The sequence below is a fragment of the Onthophagus taurus genome, chromosome 11, assembly GCF_036711975.1.
Source record: "Onthophagus taurus isolate NC chromosome 11, IU_Otau_3.0, whole genome shotgun sequence".
In the NCBI taxonomy this organism is placed as follows: domain Eukaryota; kingdom Metazoa; phylum Arthropoda; class Insecta; order Coleoptera; family Scarabaeidae; genus Onthophagus; species Onthophagus taurus.
The window spans coordinates 2,229,284-2,248,534 of NC_091976.1; the positions used below are offsets into that span (position 1 = coordinate 2,229,284).

The following is a 19,251-nucleotide window of genomic DNA, read 5'->3' on the forward strand; positions in this document are numbered from 1 at the left end:
TGTTAGATCTGGGTTCTTATATATAAACCTTCTAACTTCGTATCCTTCCAGGATTTCCATAAGGTAGCCCTTGTTAACATGATGCAATATTTTTGTGTTTTTATTTTCGTCGAATTCATGGTTAAAGGTTATATGTTTACCAAAATTAGACTTGTGCTTTATTTTATGTTCTTTAATTCGTAGTTTGAGGGCTCTGCCTGTCTCCCCAATATAAGTGGCATGCCAAGTTTACATTTCAACTTATATACCCCATTGTTATCCAATTTGTTGTTGTTGTTGTTTCATGTGAGGTTGGTTAAACCACAGGTGGTATAACCAAAGCACTTGGGCCTCAACGGTCCCTTTGTACATCCTCACGGTTTTTACTTCGGCCATGTGTAGGTCTATTTGGAGGAGTGAAAGATGTTCGAAGATGGCATCCGATCAGGCTGATACCGCTTCTCGCCTCGCCTTCAGCCGGGCTGGTACTCCAACGCCCAGCAATTTGAAGACGACCCCCAAGCCGGGCTGGTACTCCAACGCCCAGAAACTTGGGTGCATGGCTGAGTACCGCTCAAAGAGCGCAGACGCGCTTTCAACCCGTTTTTACGTTCACATCGTCCAACTACACATGTATCTGACGACAACCAGAGATGTTAGACTGGTTACCGGGACCGACGGCTTAACGTCCCCTCCGAAGGACGGGGAGGCGACTCGGCGTGTATTCACTGGGAATCGAACCCAGGACGCCGGCATGGTAGCCCGAGAGCTTACCACGGGGCCATTCGCCCCCCATCCAATTTGTTTATTCTTTCTTTGTTATTTATGAGTAGGCTGCCTATGGTCCTGTTGGGATTATCTGAAATCTGAATATCGTGCTGTTTCATAGTTTCCTTTATTTTGTTATTAATATTTCCTTGGTACCTAATGTATCTGTAGTTTTTGGTTTTCTGTGTCTGCTGAGTTTTTAGTTGGGTATTATTAAGTACCTCAAAGGTTTTGTTTATTCTGATATTTGTAGACAACTTTATCTATTATGCTTCCTGGAAAGGCGTTATTTTTAGCGATATCTTTTATTATTTCAATCTCGCTGTTAAACTTTTCTTTACTCAAATTTGTATTAACTGTGTATGCAAATGTATTAACTCATTTTGTGAGTTAAATTATGGAAGGAGTCGTATGGGATCGTAGTGTTAGTCTGAGTGGGTTTGCTATACACTTCGAATTGGATATTTTGGTTTGTTTTGTTTATTGTAAAATCAAGAAAATGTATTTTATTGTCGGCTTCAAGTTCTAGTGTGAATTGAATTTCTTTGTGTAGTGTGTTAATATACTGATGTATACCGTCAATAACTTCTTTACTGTCCTAAAATATCGTCGACGTAGCGTTGCCATATCAAAATATTATTGACAAAAGGGGTTTTTTCATTCATTATGAAGTTATTTTCCATCTCATTTAAAAAGACATCAGCTAGTAACCCGCTCAAAGGTGAGCCCATGGGGAGTCCCTCCTCATAGGTGCATGTTTCATTTCAAAAATTGCAAAAATTCTGTTGTAAGCAGATTTGGAAAAGGTTAAATATGTTTTTACTAGCGTTCTTATTTTCCATTTGTGAGTTGAGGATGTTTTCAATAATCGTTAAAGTCTGTCCAGTAGGAATGTTAGTGTGGAGGTTTACTACGTCAAAGGATAAAATGGCGTTTTTGACTGGTAGGTTGGTGTCTATTAATTTTTGAATGATTTGTTTTCTATTTTTAATTGTATATTTGGGTTCAAAGGCTATATTATTTTTAAAGAATTGTACCAGAAATTTTGAAATGTTATATGTGCTGGCGTCAGTAGATGCTATTATGGGTCTTATTGGGTGGTTTATTTTATGTAATTTAATGAGGGAGTACAACCTGGGTGTTTTTGGGTTCATTGACATTATATTCCTAGTGTTAATACATATTATATTTTTTAAGTGTCTTTAACCTCATTGACAATTTTTTTAACATTTGAGTGACAATTATTAGTGGGATTTTTCAATATTTTTTTGTAATTATTATCTTTAAGAAATTTTTCTGTTTTATTACTAAGTTTTATTTAAAATTACTAAGTCCACGTTTTTATCTGCCTTAGTGAATATTAGGTGATTTTCTTTGATTTTTTCTTTTATTTATATCTTATAACTTTTACCTCTCTTCTTCTTTTTTTCTTGACCTTCTCTTCGTTGTTCTTGTTTTTCTTATTTGTGTCTTCCCATATTAGAATTTGTTGTAGATTTTTCCTTATTTTCTCTTCTTCCTTCATTCCCCTTGTTATAGCTTTTGAATTATTTCTTTTGTTAGTTGAATTATTAACTTATTATAATTAATATTAACCTTAACTTCCAGCCCTTATAACCATTTTCAAACATTTTTACTTTACATATAAAAAATAAGGGTAGTTCGCCCATTTTCACCTTCTGGTATATGTGTGATACATCAAATGAAAGCTTATTAAAAATAAATATTAGTTTCAATTTACCAAATTTTGAGAGCACTTTTCGTTTTCGAAATATATGCAAAAATGTACTTCAACCCCTAAAACTCGGCTCAAGGGCTTTTACCGCACATATAAAAAAATATGTAAGCCTCATTTTGGTCCATTCTATCAAATTTCATCAAAATCGGCGTGCCACAGTTGTGTTACTTCCCTTGTTAGATGTATTTCAAATTGTTTATCCACTACCATTGCACAGAAAATAACATTTAAGTCTAAAAACTCTTACTCTTCTTATCATTGTACGTAATTACCACAAATTGACAGTACATTTACAATGATGTTACAAACAATAATAAAAAAATACATTAATCAATCATAGCAAATCGATATTATAGACCATTTGGGCGATTCACACAGCGGGAGCGCATGCTGGCGTACTGAATGCGCTTCTGCGCATTAGTCTTAATTTAAATATCAATGCGGGACAATAACATTATTTTTTCAGTATTTGTTTCGTGCCGACTAGTTATTTGTATGTTCATTTCACATTTGTTAGTTATTAAACTTTTCACTGAATTTAGACAAATTTTGAGCGAACAATAAAGTAAAATAGTAATCTTTCGTAATCCACGTTAATTTCTTAATTAAACGAATGGTGATTTTATTGTAGATTTAATATTAATTTTAAAGTTTTCGATCAATTTCATTCTTTTGGAACAGTAGTGTTCAAAATGGCGAAAACAAGCGGTTATTACCTTTTAGAAAAAAGTTTCAGCAAAGATTATGCATGGCCCACCTCCCACGGTTTGCGAAGATACGGAATAATAATTTTGATTGTTGTAAATGCAATTTGGATATTTTATCCCTTGATAATAGAAGTTAAAGGTGAGTATTAGATGTTATATAATATAACGTTTTGATGTTATCTTTTCAATTATTTTAGATTATAAGACGAATTTTGCAAAATTACTGTTTAAATGGGAATTTATTGTACCGGGTACAGCAATTCTATTGGATAATATTCTAATATTACGAAATCCACGCGGTTTGATCGAAATGATTGATTTATTAAGTGATTTTAATCGATTCGGCATCCCCGAAAGAATGAAATTTATTGAAGAAAATATGAAAACTATTGTAAAAACGATTCATTACATAGCATGTTTTGTGGGATATGTTATATCATATTATACTATGTTAGAAAATGATTGTACCAATGTTATGAATACCAAAATTTGTTTTATTATGGAGTATTTCATTCCATATAAGGCGAAACAGTACGAAATTACATTAATAATGTTATTTCAAATATATGGTATAGCTATTACAAGAAATGTTATGTATTCCTCGTTGCTCTTATATGGCTATTCATTTGAATTATTAACCGTACGAATAGAACACCTTAAAAGCATGATTGATAACATACATTTGACCAAAAATAGGAAACGTAATCTGAAGATTCTGCGGTGGATTGCCTTATATCATCAAGATATATTCAGGTAATTTAACACAATAGTTACTTTGGTAATATACATGATATATTGTGGTTTTAGGTTGTTTAAATACGTTAATAGTTTCTTTCTCAGATTTCTCGTGTCTACGAAAACTTGCATTTTAGTTAGTTTAACAATGTCTATTACTGAAATTGTTCTGGTTAGACAATTCATATGATGATTTCAATTAATTAACTCTGTAATATTTTTAGAAAAAGAATTTAATAAGTTGCTGGTTATTTATTTCTAACTTTTTGGCGTTATTTTTCATCCATACAGTTGGTCAAAGATTTACCACAGCGGTATAAATTATATTTTTATATTAACATAGCATTTTCTTATTATTTTTAATAGGCGAGCAGTGTTGCTGATTCAGTGTACAATCTAAATTGGTTTGACTCCGATGTTTCAACACGAAAAGATTATGTAATATTGTTATGTATGAGCCAACATCCACTTACTTCGGAACTCCCATTGTTTGGTCAAATGTCACACACATCAGTAGCTAAGGTAATTGTTTACATTCACTAACGTAATGGTTTTAAAACAATAACTGAGATAATCATTGTTTTTTTAAGGAATACAAGGTGGCATATGTTTTCTATAATTGGATCGCAACTGCATTAAAACAAAAAATCGTTTGAAATTTATTAACAACTATAATAGTTATTTATATTACAAGTGGGCTAGAAATATAATTACTGTACGAGTGTGAAGAATTGCACGACGAGGTCGTAGACTGAGTCGTGTAATCACACGAGTACTGTAATTATGCTCTAGCCCACGTGTGATATACAGCATTTTATCTACGACTGCTAAAAATTACTAAAAAAACAATTTCTTTAAAAAACTCTGTTTGACATTTACAAAAATATTTTGAAATGATTGTTGATAATTTTGAATTGTCAGTTTCAACAACATGTTTACTCATCTGGAATAAGTGTTTCGAAATGTAAAAACATAACAATTGATGTTTATAATAAATAGTATTGTTTCTCTGTAAGTAGATAGCACTTTTTCTTTTGTATTGTTGCTCGCTTCATTAAGTCATGTCTGTTCTGATTAGGCTAAAAATGCGTGACGTAATGATACCAGTGCGGTAATGAACTTCATTACGTAACTCAAATCATTTCAAATGAGTGCGGTAATGATGACTTATCCAAGCAGTCGTAGATAAAATATTTTTACTTGCACGTGAATATTTAACGATTTGATAGCTTATATAGTATACATATGTTAATAGAGCGCTGTAGAAAATAGCAATTAGGTATGTTTTGAAGTAATAACTGTTATATATCACTTTATGTGATTCAAAGTGTGTCAATAAATACTATAGAGTTGATTTAGTGTTGTCAAATTTTTCGATTTCTATAATTCTTTGTCCATTCTGATCACATGTCTTGTTATTTAGAAATTTTTGGATTCGAGGTTCATGGTATTAATGATAAAAATAATCAACCAATATGTTACGGTTTTATTAGTTTTCTTTTGTTTTCTTTGTTTAGATATTTGTGGGGTTGTGGTTGTTTTTTATATCAATTCATCCTTTTGTTGGTGGGCGTCGTTGCCAAAATTATTAGTAATTTTTATTCGATTTATTTATTTATTAATTTTGTTTTATTTTACTTCCGAAATTACCGGGTTGCCCCTAATTACAAATTTCAGAACATAAGTCTACTAGTACATAATATAACCAATAAAAACAAGCAAAACAACCAAGATAGGATATGTTGAATTAAAACTTAAAAAAAAAATGATCAGAATTACTTCACAAATTACAGAGTTCAATGATAAAAATCAAGTTTGCCTACCGGGTGGCTGCAGCACTTATCAAAGGTGTCACATGTTGTTTAAACGATCTAATACCAATGCCAAACATAGGTATGAAGAAAGAAGCCGACAGGGTGTTGTACAGTGAAAGGATTCTAATAAGAGGAGAATTTCGTCTCAGTTCAGTTGAAAACCAAGGAATATAGAAAAGATTCTTTAGCCTAAGACAATATGCAGGCTCATAGTAACCAATATTTTCTAATATTAATGGAGCATTTATACTATTAATATCGATTATAATACTTTATCTAAATCACCTAAACTTGATATTCCAATCTTACCATGAACACGAGCAAAAATTCTACCATCAGAGGTCCATACAGATTTTATATCTAATTTGGTGACCGCATTTTGATATAATTTATATCGAGTCGCCGTAAGGTCTTCTGTAACTCGAACGCGGGGCCCCTTTAGCAACTTCCGCCTTTGAAGAATCAATTGTCGATCTTTATAGGAAACAAAACGCACGATTACGCTTTGTTTACCATTTACCAGCTTTTCACCATGATGACATCGATCGATATTAATAGTATCAATGGGGACTTCTAATTTTTCGTTAAAAAGACGTAGACACTAATGAGTTTCCACTTAATTAATCGGACAGTGGTCCATACCGCTAATTCTTATTGACGTACGTCGGGAGTACTGCTCCAAAGCATCGTAACGTTCGACTGTTTCTTCGTTCCGATCCTCCAGTTCAACAACCAATCGTTCCAGTCTCTTGTTATCCTCCTTTAACTCAGTTAGGCACTCTTCCAATTTGGCAATTTTTTCTTTGAAAACTCGATCCACCTCTTTTGCAATATTTTCGCGTAATAAACGCAAAAATGTTTGGTCATTCATAATCTCTAACATGCAGGATTTAATAATATCCCTCTTCTCAGAGGCGAATCGAGTTCTATCACCTACCATTTCTCCAATTATTCACTAATCACAAAATAAACTAATAATAAATCTCGTAAACAAACACCTTACGCATCAGACATTTTTCTTTCTTTCATTCATCTTTTTTGTCCTTCTTTAATTTGGGATGAGTTGATATGAATAACTTGTGTCTTGGTATAAAACGTGTTCCTTCTTCGTCTCTTCCTCTATTCCTGTGTCAACTTGGTGGTGTCAACTACGGATCGAATTTTCTTACGGATTATTGAAAAGGCGTGCTAATTTTTGGGATGTTGGATTAAAGTATTTTCAAACGGAACCCTTTTCCGGATTATTTTCCGATAAGCCGTAGCGATCTTCTATTTTTTTATTCTTTAACATCTGTGAACAAAGGCTTCCCGGAGTGGAGGTAATGTTATGTAGTTATTGTTAATAAAGTGGGTGGAAGTACTGGTTGTACTACGTTAGGAATCAAGTGAAGATATTGGGACTGCAACCAATTTTGGGGGAATTAAAAAACCTCCTTTAATCAATCCAAGCTTTCGATTGTAATTTCAATCATCATCAGGGAGTACTACAACCAATAAACGGAACAAAACGGTCAAAAATAAACCAAAAGGGGACGAAAGGCTCACAACGAGCAATCGCTACTTACATTGAGAGGCTAAGAACGTCTAAAGAACGTTGATGTTAATGAAACCCCATATAAAAACATAACTTATCTACCACACGGCAGTTGTTACTCAAAAGCGACGACGAAGAACACAAGAGACCTTAACAACGACGCCAAAACGCTACGACCATTTTTATGATCGATATTCGGCGAGAACGATCGATGAAGTACAAGGCGCCACCGTCTCTGGGGGAAAACGTGACAACACAAAAGTCACCACGTGAAATTAATACCAACTCCAGAACATAGGTGGCGTTGATCACTTAGAGCAAATTTGAAAAAGAGGCGGGAAAGGAGTTAGGAAACAGAGACTCACAAAAGATCTTAAAACGAGAACAATAAGCGCTCTACCCTAATTTGGTACATACCAAAATCTTAAAAGTAAAGACCCTCAGGCCAAAATTAACAAACGGCAGAAGGCCGACGCAACAAAAGATGTTGGCTCAAAGAGCTCACCCACAGGAGGGGATGAAAGAACCAAAATTAAAGGGGCAAGTTATAGAGGCCAGAAAACTGCCCTGTGTTAAAAATTTCGTAAACAAACAGAAAAATACCAGTCAAAGAACAAGGTAACGACTACCAACCAAGGTTGGAGTCACTAAAACCATATTGCACCCAAAGAAGAATCACTCGAGGTACCATTGGAACCATCACCCTTAGATGCCAAAATCAACCCACAATAAATATCGCTCAACCCCTGTGAGTCCGTTCTAAAATTAACTGTGTCTGAGGAAGACGCAATGTGAAACATCTCTAAAAACATCCTTTTGTAATAGACAGGCTCCCTCGTTATAACCTTAGCATTGTCAAAATCGAACCTGTGTCCAGTGGAAAGATGGTGCTCAATCAACGCTGTTCCTCCCGACTTCTTCATATCACAATCTCTACGATGTTGAGAAACCCTATTCTTGAAATATTGGGAAGTCGTGCCTATATAGCACTTCTCACAGCCCGCACAATCGATCCTATAGACCAAATTCGACTGTAATAGAGGGGGTGTAGGGTCTTTGAGATTAGAAAAGAACCTTTTTAACGGATTACACGTATATTTTGTCACTTTAATTGGACAATCCTTAAAGATCTTAGCTAGGTTCTCTGTCAAACCGGGAATGTGAGGAAGCTTGACATACTTAGAAGGAGTAGGGGGATCACCCTCGTCGGGTGGGTGAGTCATAGACCAATCCAACCGAGAAGGCGCCCGTCTAGAAGGGGCAGGGGAACCCATAGTTTCGGTGGAAAAAAGAATCTTTCTGACCAGGGTACGGGGGAAACCATTGTTACAAAAGATATCTGATAAAATCTTAAGATTCTTATCCCTGAACTCCGGATCGGAGATACGTAGAACCCTATTCTTCATACCCTTAAGAGTGTTAATCTTCATTTGTGTAGGGTGGCAAGAGAAAAAGTTGATAAATCTCCCAGAATAAGTTGGCTTTCTATACCAGTCCAAAATAACTCGTTGGTCTGATCTTCTAACCACAAGAGAATCCAAAAAGGGAACGCTATTATCAGACTCAGTCTCAATTGTAAATTGAATGTGGGGGTTGATAGAATTGAAGATCCTTAAACATTCACCCGCGCCATCCTCAGGAACTGCACAAATGATATCATCCACATATTTATAGATGAAAGGTAGTTGGAAGGGAAGAGAAGGGATACACGCATCAAGGACGAAGTCCATGACGATGTTAGCCAATATGGGACTCAGAGGGCTACCCATAGGGGTGCCAAACTTCTGCTTATACAGGGTACTCTTAAAAGAGAAGACCGAAGAGTTGAACAAAAATTCTATGATCCTGAGAAACAACTCCTGGGGAATGTCACAACAAGAAGACACCAAACTCCAATCTGTGACTAACCTCTCAGACACAAGTTCTAGAGGGACGTTGGTAAACAAAGAGACCACATCTAAAGAAATCAGCACATAGCCGGGGGGCAGGACTAGGTCCTTCATCTTGTCCGAAAACGCGAAAGAGTCGCTGATGTTATAAGTCGATCTGTTAAAGAACACTTCTGTGAGAATGGTGGCCAAATAACTTGACAGACGGTAAGTAGGCGAACCCACAAACGACATGATGGGACGCAGAGGCACCTCAGCCTTATGAATTTTTGGAAGGCCATAGAACTTGGGGGCAACACCATTATGGCACACTAAAGACCTATAGACTTCTTTGGTGATAAATTCACCATCCAAAAGGTCTTTACAAAGTTTATTTTGTTTTCTTTGTATAGTGAAAGTGGGATCTGACTTCAGGCGCTCATAAGTGGACGTATCACCTAGTAAAGCAAGAGCTTTAAGGTCATACTCAGTCTGATTGAGGACCACAGTAACCTGACCTTTATCGGCCGGCAAAACTAAAAGTGGATCAGCTCTCTCCTCTTTCAAAAACTTGGCTGTCGTAGTTTGAAGGTGAGAAATTAAACCCTCAATAGGAGAATTCCCAGATGTATTATAAAAGCCATTAGTGATGATGTTAGTGGCTCTAGCTCTACGGATTTTTCTCAACATCGTAGAGATTGTGATATGAAGAAGTCGGGAGGAACAGCGTTGATTGAGCACCATCTTTCCACTGGACATAGGTTCGATTTTGACAATGCTAAGGTTATAACGAGGGAGCCTGTCTATTACAAAAGGATGTTTTTAGAGATGTTTCACATTGCGTCTTCCTCAGACACAGTTAATTTTAGAACGGACTCACAGGGGTTGAGCGATATTTATTGTGGGTTGATTTTGGCATCTAAGGGTGATGGTTCCAATGGTACCTCGAGTGATTCTTCTTTGGGTGCAATATGGTTTTAGTGACTCCAACCTTGGTTGGTAGTCGTTACCTTGTTCTTTGACTGGTATTTTTCTGTTTGTTTACGAAATTTTTAACACAGGGCAGTTTTCTGGCCTCTATAACTTGCCCCTTTAATTTTGTTTCTTTCATCCCCTCCTGTGGGTGAGCTCTTTGAGCCAACATCTTTTGTTGCGTCGGCCTTCTGCCGTTTGTTAATTTTGGCCTGAGGGTCTTTACTTTTAAGATTTTGGTATGTACCAAATTAGGGTAGAGCGCTTATTGTTCTCGTTTTAAGATCTTTTGTGAGTCTCTGTTTCCTAACTCCTTTCCCGCCTTTTTCAAATTTGCTCTAAGTGATCAACGCCACCTATGTTCTGGAGTTGGTATTAATTTCACGTGGTGACTTTTGTGTTGTCACGTTTTCCCCCAGAGACGGTGGCGCCTTGTACTTCATCGATCGTTCTCGCCGAATATCGATCATAAAAATGGTCGTAGCGTTTTGGCGTCGTTGTTAAGGTCTCTTGTGTTCTTCGTCGTCGCTTTTGAGTAACAACTGCCGTGTGGTAGATAAGTTATGTTTTTATATGGGGTTTCATTAACATCAACGTTCTTTAGACGTTCTTAGCCTCTCAATGTAAGTAGCGATTGCTCGTTGTGAGCCTTTCGTCCCCTTTTGGTTTATTTTTGACCGTTTTGTTCCGTTTATTGGTTGTAGTACTCCCTGATGATGATTGAAATTACAATCGAAAGCTTGGATTGATTAAAGGAGGTTTTTTAATTCCCCCAAAATTGGTTGCAGTCCCAATATCTTCACTTGGTTATTGTTAATGTTTGTTTAATGTGTTTTATTTCCATATAGGCCTTTCTTTTCCCCTGTTTTTTGTATTAATAAAAAAGTACCTAAAATCCTGTCTGGCCGAGCAAGGACGAACTCTGAAACGTTGAAGAACGGGGAGAGTCTGTGACGTCCACATGCGGGGAAAGTAAGGAAAATTAGGAATAAACAATTGTCGATTAATTTCTTTATTGGATCGTCTATTTTGTTAAATATTCCAGAGTTCTCTTACTAGTGTCCAATTGTGGACCAAAGATCTGCTTCCCCTAAGATTTGAGCTAGTCGGATTATTATTAAGAAAAAAGGTGGTAGCAAATGGTTTACGATGAGAATTGACACACAGATTGACACATAGAAAAAAAGAAAGATAATACAAATAAAATCAATTGAATAAAGGAAAGGAGACGAGTAATAGTACTAATAAATAATTAATGGAGTTAAAGAGGGCAAATCAATTAGCGAAAACGCAAACTGTTTTTCATTGGTCCTCGAAAGTCTTAATTGAAATTACATCCAAAGCCCATCCTAGCACCAACCCCAAGTACAACCCCAATTGAAAGTTTTAAAGGTTTCATAAAATTCGTGATATGCCTAATGATTGCTCGCTTCTTCCTGCTGTCCCCGCAGTTCAATTTTTAATTTGTTACTGAAACCACGCACATTCTCCAGCTTTATAGTAAGTGGGATATTGTTGTAAATGTTAGGCACACAGTAGGAAAAGGCTCGCTTAAAGAGTTCAAGCTGGTGCTTCGGTATTGTTAACGTGTAACGGTGTCTAACATTTATATTATAAATATCTGTACGATAGCAAATTTTGTTGTATAAATAAGGATTGGTTTTATAAGTAAGGATTTTGTGATACAGACAAGCGGAATATAATATTCTACGTCGTGACATATTCAGCCAACCGACCCATCCGAGTGTATTAGAAATTCTCTCACGTCGTCTGATACCAAAGATGAAGCGAAGACAAGAATTCTGCCCCCGCTGAATACGAGATCTATTCGCAACATCGATGCAAAAGTGGTAAAGAGCTTCCCCATAATTAAAGGTGGATAACACAAGTGATTCGCATAAATAAATTCTTAATTGTTGATGGAATAAATTTTTATTTGAATACAAAAGCTTAAGGGTAGAATAGGCTCTCTCAAGGAGATTACTGACATGCCCGTTAAATCTCAAATCAGAGTCCATGGCAATACCCAAATTACCGGCAACGTGCGTCAAATTTAGTTGTTCATCGTTAATAAGAATGTTCATCCGCGGGAGCACCGGTTCCGAAAATAATGACATACGACGATTTCGAACCATTAATAGATAAGCATTGGCGTTTGGCGTTGTGAACTGGTAATTTCAAGACATGCTTCATTAGAAATTGCGACTCACCTAAGTTATCCCCATTAAAGCGAAAGTATACTTGTGTTTCGTCAGTATACATATGGATTTTAGAGTGCTTCAGGTACCAAAATTGATCCTTGAGGCACTCCAGAAGCAATAAGGCCTCCCTCCGATAGGGTATCCTGAAATTTACCAAAATTGAGAGCGATGTAAAAATAATTTTTAAAGAAATCAACATTATATTGGCCATCGGAGAGAGGCCAATATAATGGAGCACTGATAGGAGTGTTAAATGATGGATCGTGTCTAAAGTTTTCGAAAAATCGATCAAAACCAGTGCAGTGACACTCCTCTCATCCATCCCACGCAAAACATCGTCGGTAATATCAAGAAGAGCAGTGGTACAGCTGAAACCAGGGCGAAATCCAGACTGATTGGTTGGTAATACATTAAATTCATTAAGATGGTCCCAGATTCTCGCCGCCACAATCCTCTCTAAAACCTTCGAGGTAACATTTAAAATGCCAATAGACTGTAAATCAACCAAAACATTTGGATTCTTGTTTTTTGGAATTGGTCAAACCAATAGAAAGCTGCCTATTGGTCAGGATAGACCCCAAATTCCAGACAACAATTAATAATATGACACAAATATGGAATAATATCAGGGCAACACAACAACAACATTTTTACGCTAATACCATTACACCCAACTGCATTAGGTTTAATAGATTGTAACGTACGAAAGACTTCCTCTTCAGAGGCGAGCGAAAAGTACAGCCTACTAGATCTGTATCGCCAGGGCTGTTATTTTGAGATCATCGATTGCTGTACTTATTATCATTTTGACGAAGCTTCAGAAAATTTTCAGCAAGGCACTATAAAAAATTTGAAGCATTTGTCTGCTTGTAATTGGGCATGTTTTCGTTTTTGGGTGGAGTATGGAGATGAGAGGTGAGGGTGAGGAACGTTGTGGGGTTGGGGTGTTTGAAATATTTTAGGCTTGAAAACGAGTAGATCTCTAGGATGCGGTAGAGGTTGTTAAGTTCGTGTGTAAACTTATATTTAGTGTTTTATGTTGCTCTTTTGGTTGTTTTGGGTTAGTGGTTTGGGATTTGTTGTCGTATTTTGGTAAAATTCATTGAAGAGTCTCTGGAGCATCTGTGCTTCCTTGAATATCGCTTCCAAGTACATATTAAAAAAGAGAAGAAGACCGCATCCCTGTCTTACGCCTCTACGAACCGCTATTTCATTAGATTTTGTGATCTATCCTAAGTTTTGCATTTGCGAATTTCTACAAGCTACCCATGTGAGATGCTATCGAAAGCTTTCTGATAGTCAGTAAAGCAGGCGTACATTTCAACATTCATATTCCAGCAACTTTGTGTGAATACATTGAGGGGAAATTGAGCCTCGCTCGTACCTGTTCCGTTTCTGAAGCTGCGTGTCGCCAAACTGTCTCCAACATTTAGCATACATACGCCATATAGCCATAGTGTAAATCGTGCGCAGAAATGCCTTGAAATATGAAATATTATACTGATCATGCGGTAGTCGTCGCAATGGGCGGCGTTCGGTTTTCTGGAAAGGGTCGACTTCAGCCAGTCCACTGATATATTACCAGCCCTATGTATGAAATCGAAGAAAGCGATGAGGAGTCGCAAACTATTTGGATCCGCATTCGCTATCAGTTTCTAGGATTCAGGGTGCATCTGGTGCACTATCGTTGCACAACACCCCATTATTGTTTGTATTTTATGTTTAGGAGTTCCTTGTGGAGATTAAGTAGATCGTGCTTGTTCTGCAGCGTTTATCTCGTTGCTTTTATGCGTCAACCATCTTCACTTTTCGGCATTCTGCTGTCACTATCCTATTCAGCTCCCTGTAACGGCTGTTATCCTTGAACTTTAGTTCTATTTCCCTACCATAGGTCGGAGGATTTGGTCTGTCATCCACTGCTATTTCTTGAGAGCATGTGCAAATTCAATGTCGACATCTTGCATCTCATTGAGAGGTGGTTTTTGATAAGGACGAAATTTATAGAGATAAGATCATATCTGTGGGCTGGAGATTTCCATGTGTATAGTTGTCGGAAGTACTGTTCGAAGAAAGCGCTTGTGGCAGACAGGTCTTGCTCTCTGCAGGATTACACCACTCGATATTCTTTCTCGTTGTGTGTTCCGAGTGTATACTGTCAGGCGACTTTTCCTTCACACCCTTTCCTAATTTGGCATTAAAATCGCCAAGGACAATTGTTATTTCTCATTTTTTGGTCAACTTCATGGCCTCTAAGGTGAAGCCTTTTTTCTTGAAGCGTAGGCTTAGATGGGTGGTGGCTAGCCTCAGGACTAATCACTCTATCTCCAAGTGTGATAACGTCAATGACAGGTGTCTCTAGTTAAAATCGCTACGCAATATCTATTGCCACTATCTGAATCCGTAGTATCTACATCTCCGCAGTTTTCCCATCATGTATATGCAAGTCGTATATTCTTATTATCTAAAAATGGAGGGATTGATCGCATCCTCCTCCTATTTAAGGAGTACCTTGGACTGAGTGCATTTTGTATTCTACTTTAGTCATGTTGAACATATAGAAAAATAGTGTAGTGGGACTTCAGTTTTCAAATCGCCAACTTATTCGGTAGGGAAGAGAATATTGAAAATAACATTCCCTTTGATGTAAAGTATTATTTCAGGGTTCACGAATAAACTAACTTCTTAAAGATCATGCAATCTTTAAGAAATTCTACCACAGAAAAGCTGTTGAACGTGTCAGTATTTTATGTTCCGCTTTATACAAAGGTGTACATGATTATCACAATTTAGAAGTACTCTCATAATGGTGTTACTACAAACAATGCATCACTGCATTATTATAATACATTAATCACTGTCAATCGATATTACATCGACAACACGTGCGATTCACAAAGAGCGAGCGCATGTTCGTGAAATCAATGACTGCTGCGCATTAGTGATAATTTAAATGTCGATACGGGACAAACATTATTCTTTTGGTAATTGTTTCTTGGCGAGCAGTGAATTGAATGTTCATTTCACATTTGTTAGTATTTAAATTTTTCATTAAATTTAAACGAATTTGAGGCGTATAATAAAATAAAATTATAATCTTTCGTAATACACGTTAATTTCCTGATTAAAGGAATAGTGTTCAAAAGTGAATAATATCTTTATCTGTAGCTCGTCGTCGATTTTTTCCGTTCTCAATCCTTATACATTCCATGTTTGCATAGTCATAACCTGTCCAAGCATGAGTCGTCTCCGATTTTTCCTATCCTTCTGGCTGATTTGACGTTTTCAGCGATTTAGCTTTTTACTTTCTCCTTCTTTATCCGGGCTTGGTATCGCTTCTCTCTGCCCAACTCGATCCACACTTTGATCTTTGATGGCAACAAAAACTTTTTTAATTTCCATGTCATACATATTCAAATAAAATATGTCGATGTTCACATTTTGCTCAAAGGCAGGCGGATAGAAATCTTACATGTTTTTCTGCAACCAACCATTATTATTAATTTCTACTGAACGATGTATCGATTTGAAATTATTTATTTACTGGATATAAAGTAGGAACTGATATGACATAGTGGCTGATTTACGCCGTAACGAAGATAACGTTTAAATAAGAAAACTGAATAAAGTGTCACTGCTTTCTCACATCACGATCGCGTACCTATATGATACCAATAATAAAAAATAATGCGTTAGTAAGTCACTGTTAATCGATGTTGTAGACAATAAAGGGCAAGCACACGCTCATGTATTATATGCACTTATGTTAATCCATAATAAATATCATTTTTTCAGTAATTGTATCGTGGCTAGTACCTAAGCAGCCATTTATTTCATATTTGTTAGTTTTTAAATTACTCACTGAATTTAAATGAATTTGCAGTGAATAATAAAAAATAAAGTAATAATCTTACATAATACGTTTTGAATTTCCTAATTAACCAATAGGCAATAATTTAATTCCATTTTAAATATTGATTTTAGTCTTTTCGATCAATTACGTTATTAAAGCACAGTTGGGTTCATAATGCCGAAAACAAACGGTTTCTATCTTATAGAGAAAATTATGCAGAAGGATCATTTGTAGCCCACCCCGCACGATTCAAGAGGATTCGGGACAATAATTTTGATTGTTGTAAATGCAATTTGAGGATTTTATCCTGTTATAGTAGCAATTACAGGTAAGTGTTAGAGATTATATTATATAACTTAGGGGGTAAAGTAGGGTAAAATCTGGATTTTCATCAGTCAAATTATGAGCATTTCTCAAAATGGCTAAACTGTACTCGCAACGGATGATCAGCAATTTTTAATTTTGGTACTGTTCACAAGTTCTTCTAGTTCGAGTATACGAACTGATCTTATTGAATTTAAGGCCAATTTTAACTTATTTGCTGCAACTACTTCATTTTTTGCAACAGCCAAGATCGCTGTGTTATCTGCGAATGTAGCTGTTAATGTACTGTTTTCTGGTATCTGAGAAAGGTCGAATGTGTAGAGTAAGTACAGTTTTGGGCCAAGCACACTTATTGAGAAACTCCGGCTTGTATTTTATGTAGTAGTGAATAAGCGTTTTCGTATTTTACTCTAAAATATCGATTAGAAAGATATGATTTCAATTAGTTTGTAATTTAAACCATCTAACCAGACTTTGTCGAAAGCTTGTGCAACAACTTTATTTTCTTCCATTGTTATTTCGATAGTATTCGTTATTCTATGCACTTGGTCTATTGTTGCATGTTTATTCCGAAACCCAAATTGTTGTGTTGGTATTAGGGCTTTTTCTTCTATAACAGGTTTTAGCTTTTTAGTAATTTTGCAAGTAAATTAAAAAGACAAAAAGAACTAATCTTTTGCTCCACAATGATGTTTATTTTATTTCAATTTTCAATCTGTACTACTCGTGTTTCGCTTTTTTCATAAAAGCGTCATCAGGTACATCTAAAGTAATTAACATATGGTTTCAAAATTATAATTAAAGGTGGATAAAATAACTAATAATTATCGTCAGTTACATCAGAGGTTGCAATGAAATAAAAGGGAATAACATAACGAAGGCGCCGGAAGACCAAAAAGAATAATACAAAAATCCAAAAAACAATTCAAATTATCAAAAAGTATAATTAGTTGTAAGAAAACGGGGTGATGTTCAATACTAATTAAAATAATTAAAGATTAAAATTACCTTAAAATTTGAGAGCCAAGCACATGGTATCACGTTACGAAACGATCTGACGTGAGCGTTAAAGAGAGAATCATTAACTAATCGATTTGGATTAGATTTGTTATGTAATAAAATATTCTTTATAAAGATCCATCTTTTTTGATTTCTTTAGGCCTTTTAGGAGGGCAGATTAGAGAGATTAGATTTATTCCTGTTTTAGTTAAATGTTTGAAAAAAGCAGAATTATTTTTTAAAATGTGTTCTTTATATCTAGTTTTTATGTTACGTCCCGTTTGACCAATGTAAAAGCAATCACAATCTTCACAATTAACTTTATAGATGCCACTTTTAAGGTTTTGACCGAATTAATTTTTATTGTTGGCAAGCAATTGACCTAATTTATTGTTGGCAAAAAATACAAAAGTAATTTTATGAAATTTAAAAATATGGGTAAAAGAGTTTTGTAAGTTAGGATGAAAAGAAATAGAAACAAATTTAAGTTTTTCATTAATTCTTGGGACGATAATCTTATTGGTAATATTATTATGGGTTTTATGATATATGTTTTGAATTTTTTGAAGAGAATAACAGTTATTTAAGCCGATCTTGATTATCTTTTTTAGTTCAATAATAAAGTCAGAATGTTGTAAGGGAAAATTCAGAAACGAAATGAAGCAAATTTATGATGTGAACTGGAGAAGGAGGATTTCGGGATAATCGTATCAGTGGCTGTGTCTTTACAGTATATGTTGAAATTAAGTGATTACCTTGAAAAGTCCTTGGAAATAGTAACATGCAAGAAATTAATTTTAGAATCTTTGAGTACAGATTGAAAATTGAAATAAAATAGACATCATTGTGGAGCAAAAGATTAGTTCTTTTTGTCTTTTTAATTTATCAATTTACACAATGCTTGGAGTTAACCATCGCCACTTTTTGCAAGTAGTTTTGATAGTAAGAGTAATAATGAGATTGGCCTATATGATGTAACATCTGTGGGGGGTTTACCAGGTTTTGGTATCATTACTATTGCAGCAACTTTCCATATACTTGGGAACAGAAATACTGTTTAAAAGCAGCATTAATTATGTGTACTAGTTTTGTAATCGCCCGTTTTGGTAGATGTTTCAATGTTTCTCCATTAATTAGGTCATAGCCTGCTGATTTCTTTATATTTAGTTTTTGTATTTCATAATACAGTTTCTTCATTCTTACACATGGAATATTACTCTGCTGATTACTTTGAATAATGCCAGGAACACTATTTAACATAGTTGTTGGACTGTCTAATGTAAAAGTTTCTTTCAGATGTTCAGTAAATAAATTAACTTTCTCTTGATTGCTCTTAGCTCAATTTCCATTACTATTTCAAATTGGAGCTGTATGTGTTGTTGGAACTTTAAGCTTTCTTGTTGGCTTCCACAGAGAATAATCAGTACTGGCATGGTCAGTAAGATCTTTTAAGTAACTTTGAATATTATCTTGTTTGTGGCTTTTTTAGTATTAATTTAGTTTTATCACTAGAAATTCTATTGGTTCTGCAATTTTGTCTCTAATGAATTTAGGATACATGACAGATTTAGGTTTTGGTGTTAAAATAGCTGTTGAGGTCCAGGCTGAGTTTTGTATGTCTTTTAAGAACTACTTCCTTGTCAATGTCTTCGTTTGTTTTCATATTTATAAATTTAACATTTTTTCAATAATAATTTTTTGCTGGAGATCTCAATAATATTATATCAAAGTCTTTATATCATAAACTAGAATCTTTAAGCTT

At 35.4% G+C, this 19,251-nt stretch overlaps 1 long non-coding RNA gene across 1 annotated transcript; it reads left to right on the forward strand.

The window, feature by feature from the left end:
* The first annotated feature begins 3,785 nt into the window (after nucleotides 1-3,785).
* LOC111429574 (uncharacterized) lies at nucleotides 3,786-4,099 on the forward strand. Its single transcript, XR_011641882.1, has 2 exons — nucleotides 3,786-3,945; nucleotides 4,000-4,099. It is a non-coding gene; the product is annotated as an uncharacterized lncRNA (long non-coding RNA).
* Nucleotides 4,100-19,251: the final 15,152 nt, after the last annotated feature.